At 37.9% G+C, this 5480-nt stretch overlaps 1 pseudogene; it reads right to left on the bottom strand.

Annotated features, from left to right (window-relative positions):
- Nucleotides 1-487: 487 nt before the first annotated feature.
- LOC113898710 lies at nucleotides 488-1130 on the bottom strand (annotated as a pseudogene).
- Nucleotides 1131-5480: the final 4350 nt, after the last annotated feature.

Genomic DNA, 5480 nt, shown 5'->3' with positions numbered 1-5480 from the left:
TAAAGTTTAAAGCTGTAAGTCATAATATTTTAACAGTATCAGAACCTCTAAATTTTAAACTTTCATGGTTTGTTGAGTCTAGTCTATTGAGCCCAGTCTCAACAAGTAACATCCTAACATCTGTGGCCCAGTTCCCACACATCACCGCTTCATTTAGCATTTCAGTTCTGCAACATGTGGTTCATGCTTCTTTACACCTCTGCATAAAATGAGCTAGCCTGCCCTTTTAACTATTTTTCCCTCTTGGTATTTTTGTCACTCAGTATATATTATTTAAAGCTGAAGATGGTAGTTTTCAAATATCTATCTGCAGAATATAGAATACATTGGCTATTTGAATAAATTGAAACCTGATTATTTATAATAATAATTATCAATAATAATGATTATCTATATTATATATATATATGTGTGTGTATATATATATATATTTGGAGGGGTACCAAATTACTTTATTTGAAGGAATGGTACTAAAGAAAGAATTTAAGTAGATGTTTTGTTACAAATTATAGAAAAGGTGAAGGTAACCTAAATATGCATGCACTGCCTTGGTGACCAGGGAAGTCACCCCTGTGGCTGTGGGAAGCCAGCCTGAGGCTTAGCTCTCACTGTGTCCCAGGCTGTGCTTGTCAATGAGGTACTCTGCCATGCCAGATCCAGGGGCCCCCATCTTGCGCAGGTTGGTTATGTGGTCACCCAATTATTTGATGGTTTCCACCTGTTATTCAGGTAATGGATCTCAATGAAATCACACAGATGGGGATCATTTTTTTCAGTGCCCAGTTTGTGCAGTTCAGGTAGTAATTGATTCACACTTCTTTCCCAGCACGGCGCACATTCCATTGCATTCTGCCCATTCTCCCAGTCATCACGGTCTGGTTTCTTGACATTCTGAAGGAAGATTCGGCCGCCTTGCCGGTTCTGCAGCTTCATCAGTTTCTCAGCATGTTCCCTCTCCTCATGAGATCGGTGAAGAAAATATTCTAAGACACTCCATAGCGGTCAAAATAGTATGACATGGATAGGTAGACATAGGAGGCGTAGAGCTCCAGGTTGATCTGGCGGTTGATGGCAGCCTCCAAGTCCTGGTGGTAGTTCTGGCGCACCTGCGAGGTGGATGCAGTCGTCATGGCGGGCGGCTGAGAAGGGGCGGTGGTGGCGGCGGCGACGGCTGCGCGGAGCTGGAGCGGCGGCGGGGACCTTGGGCTAGTCGGAGGGCGCTGTCAGGTGGTGACGCGGGCTGGCTCGTATTTTATTTATATATATATATATGACATGACATGACATTGAAGTCGCTCAGTCGTGTTCGACTCTTTGCGACCCCATGGTCTGTAGCCTACCAGGCTCCTCCATCCATGGAATTTTCCAGGCAAGAATATTGGAGTGGGTTGCCATTTCCTTCTCCAGGAGATCTTCCTGACCCAGGGATCAACCTGGGTCTCCCGCATTGTAGACAGATGCTTTACCGTCTGAGCCATCAGGGAAGTCCATATATTGCAGCCATGAAATTAAAAGAAGCTTACTCCTTGAAAGGAAAGTTATGACCAACCTAGATAGCATATTAAAAAGCAGAGACATTACTTTGCCAACAAAGGTCCGTCTAGTCAAGGCTATGGTTTTTCCTGTGGTCATGTATGGATGTGAGAGTTGGACTGTGAAGAAAGCTGAGCGCCTTAGAATTGATGCTTTCGAACTGTGAAGTTGGAGAAGACTCTTGAGAGTCCCTTGGACTGCAAGGAGATCCAACCAGTCCATTCTAAAGGAGATCAGTCCTGGGTGTTCATTGGAAGGACTGATGCTGAAGCTGAAACTCCAGTACTTTGGCCACCTCATGCAAAGAGTTGACTCATTGGAAAAGACCCTGAAGCTGGGAGGGACTGGGGGCAGGAGGAGAAGGGGACGACAGAGGATGAGATGGCTGGATGGCATCACCAACTCGATGGACATGAGTTTGAGTAGACTCTGGGAGTTGGTGATGGACAGGGAGGCCTGGCGTGCTGCAAATCATGGGGTTGTAGAGTCCAACACGACTGAGCGACTGAACTGAACTGAACTGATATATATATATATATATATATATATATATATATATATGTATTTGTATATGTATAATCTTTGTGTTTCTCTTAAGGTGAAAAGAAAAACTGAGTTCAGCCATGTTTCCACATTCAGCTCTTATTCTTTCTTATCTTTATCAGGTCTCTTGTAATAATTTATCCTGTTTTGTCTTTAGTTTTTTGGGTTTTTTTTTTTCTTTTCTCTTTCTTCACCTTGTACTTTCCTGGGTGTCTTGTGTTTGCATATCTTCTAAACTGAATCCATCACTACTGCAGTAAGTAAATCCTTTGTAAAATACTAGAGTTTTGCAAGGAATTTCTTTTTACAACTTTTCTATATAAACGTCATGATATTTGTCAGAAAAAATTAATACAGGAAACTGAGTGAGCAAGTCTACTGAATAAGAACAAAGTAAACATTAGGCTTCTTCATCTTGGAAGCATGATTTAAACAGTGACCAGTGTTTGTTTCATAAATATTTACTGAGTACCTTTTATACTTCAGATCCTATATGGGTTTTGATATAGAACAGTGAACAAAGGAAAACAATTCCTGTTCCCATGGAGGTTACATTCAAGTATCAGTAAAAAGTATGACATTACTGGTCAAGGTTTAGAAGGCTTGAAGTGTATATAATTGGGAACAGGGGTATTTGACAAGAAAAGAATACAAATTTAGGAATACAAAATTGGACATATAACTAGAACAAAAAGAAATTCACAAAATTAAAAAAAAATTAAATCTGGTGCATGCCATAGGCATTATAAAATTCAGAAAAGTAATAACAAATTACTTCTACTAATAAACTGACATACCAATATAATACTTTTTTCCTAAAATGTTAGTTGTACATTTAAAAAAATTTTTTTTAATTTTATTTTATTTAACTTTACAATATTGTGTTGATTTTGTTGTATATCAAAATGAATCTGCCACAGGTATACATGTGTTCCCCATCCTGAACCCTCCTCCCTCCTCCCTCCCCATACCATCCCTCTGGGTCGTCCCAGTGCACCAGCCCCAAGATAGCTTCTTCATACATCTTTGACTTTATACCATTTTCTGTAGAGAGTACAGAAAACAACAACAACAACAACAACTTAGGCTTTTTGTCCACCTGATTAAAATACTTATTAGTTATAGTTTAGAAAAGTTCCAGTTTTGCAACTCACTGAGAAATGTAATGTTGAAGTGCAATTTATTATAAAAGGATGAAAAATACATGATTATTTACACTGATATACTCTATGGTATACCTACAAGTTTGTTCTCTAAAAAATTAAGAATTCTAATTATTTCTATATCATGCAAATGCATTTATAGTAATAGAATTTCTTTACTGAATAAGCAGAAGGGAGAACTGAGTCTTCTCCTTAAATATTTACCTGTTTCTCCTCCATAGCCCACATATTTCTAGTGTCTAGTACTGTAGGACTCATTCATCTCACAATATGACTCCTAACCATGCACTGTTGGAGACCAGCACTAACTTAACCCTTCATAGAAGGGAATGTGAACCACATACATAAATCTCATTAAGCCTAAACTAAATGTATCTCCAATGCAATTTCCACTTAATTGAATTCACCCTTAATTGAATTGAATTCTGGGCCAAGAGGGCACATGTGCTCAAAGGAAAGTCAGAGTGGAAACAGGCAGTTGTCTTATGCAATTGTGGCTAAAATTGTCTTCTGCAAATTTTACAAAAGCATTGCTAGAGCTCTTCTTGGAGCTTTGGAAGAGGCTTGAGCAAGAGAGAGGCTCCGGGATTTCAGCTACATTAGATTTACAGTAATTCTCTTTCTGTGGTCACAAATGAATTGAACAAAACTGTTTTACTTCTCTAGAGATGACATTTTCAGAGACACAGTGTTAATCTTACCTATTCAAGGTAAGCACAGTCATATCAGGATTAACAGTAGCATTCACTTAACTTAGCATTTTGCTGTGGGGTGCTCTCTGGAAGTGATTGTATATGACTCTCTTTCATGAGAGGAATATGGATCCAGAATTATCCTCTATCCGTAGCCTCCACTGGGGTAACGCCCCACTTGGTTCCTATTGTCATATATTTGCACCCACTGTTGCTAGATGTGGTGTCCAAGTTTATGCTACACTCACCATCTGAAACTGCTCCGAACCTGGTGGCTCTCTTTCAGTCACTTTCAAAGTTCCCTCAAATGTTGTAGAAATAATTCAGGTATTTCCCTTTTCCACAGAGGGAGGTGCTGACCCTAATATGCTGCCTGAGAGTCTGCTCACTCTCAGCATTTGCAATTCCATTGCTTTATCATCTCAATTGAAGAAGAAGTTGTCTAAGATGCTGAGAGTCTGCTCACTCTCAGCATTTGCAATTCCATTGCTTTATCATCTCAATTGAAGAAGAAGTTGTCTAAGACGCTAGTAAGTCTTTCTAGTCTGCTCTGAGATATTCTATGCTTTTGGATTCCCGTTCACCTCTTAGAGTTTCTAATACCTTTGCTCCTCTAATTCTTGGCCCAGAAGTTGGGGCACTGAGTCCTCATCTCCACTTAGTTTCACTATTCAGATCAACCTTCTTTCAGAGGCAAGTCAAACTTTTGTCTCCCTTTAAGATAGATCTAATATTTAGGAAGCATCCTACATTTTTTCCAAGTCTGCCTATGTCTAACAGTTAAGATTTAAGAAATCATAAATCAATTTTTCTGTGAATCATCTACTTTTGTAATTGAAAGTTCTTATTTCAGGATATGTTTCTCTGCCATTAATTAAAAAGTATATGTGGGCAACTCAGTGGGTTTCTCTTTCTGGACATTAAATACTTTTCCAATTAGGTGATGAATGACACTGGAGCAATTAGTGGGATGTCTTGGGACCATAAAATAGTGTAGCCATAAAAATGTCTCTATTTAAAATTTCCAAGCCTTATCCTGTTAAGACTAAAAGTGATGAAAATGAGCAATTTTATCAAATGCTAATATGTTACATTTTGTACAAGGAGATATCTTTTAAAATATTTCAACAAGTAAAAACCATGGAGATATATTTAAAACGTGTAACATAAAATACTACTTCAACTAGAGAATAACTAGAGTTGTTTTATCAAAATAAAATAGCTTTGTTCTTATTGTAAAGTCATTTCATATTTATTTTTGAAACTTCATAATAAATTGCATTTAAAATTGCCCATAATGAAAGATAATGCTAGTATTTAATATTCTTATTCAAAACTTAAAGAATTGCTTATTCTAAGAGCTAGTATATGCAGAAAATGAAAATAAATATACAAGTTGTTAACAGCGGTTTTCAGATGAAAATAATGGGTCTATAAATGGAAAATGGAATCTATTTTACCATAGGTAATAGCTATTATGACTTTCCTTCAGCTTCTATTGACTGTGCAGTCTTATGCTGACCCACAGTCAGCATAAAATGGTTAATCA

Source organism: Bos indicus x Bos taurus, chromosome 1, assembly GCF_003369695.1.
Source record: "Bos indicus x Bos taurus breed Angus x Brahman F1 hybrid chromosome 1, Bos_hybrid_MaternalHap_v2.0, whole genome shotgun sequence".
Lineage (NCBI taxonomy): Eukaryota > Metazoa > Chordata > Mammalia > Artiodactyla > Bovidae > Bos > Bos indicus x Bos taurus.
The sequence above is the reverse complement of the archived record's forward strand: the minus strand, read 5'-3'. Positions and strand labels throughout refer to the sequence as shown.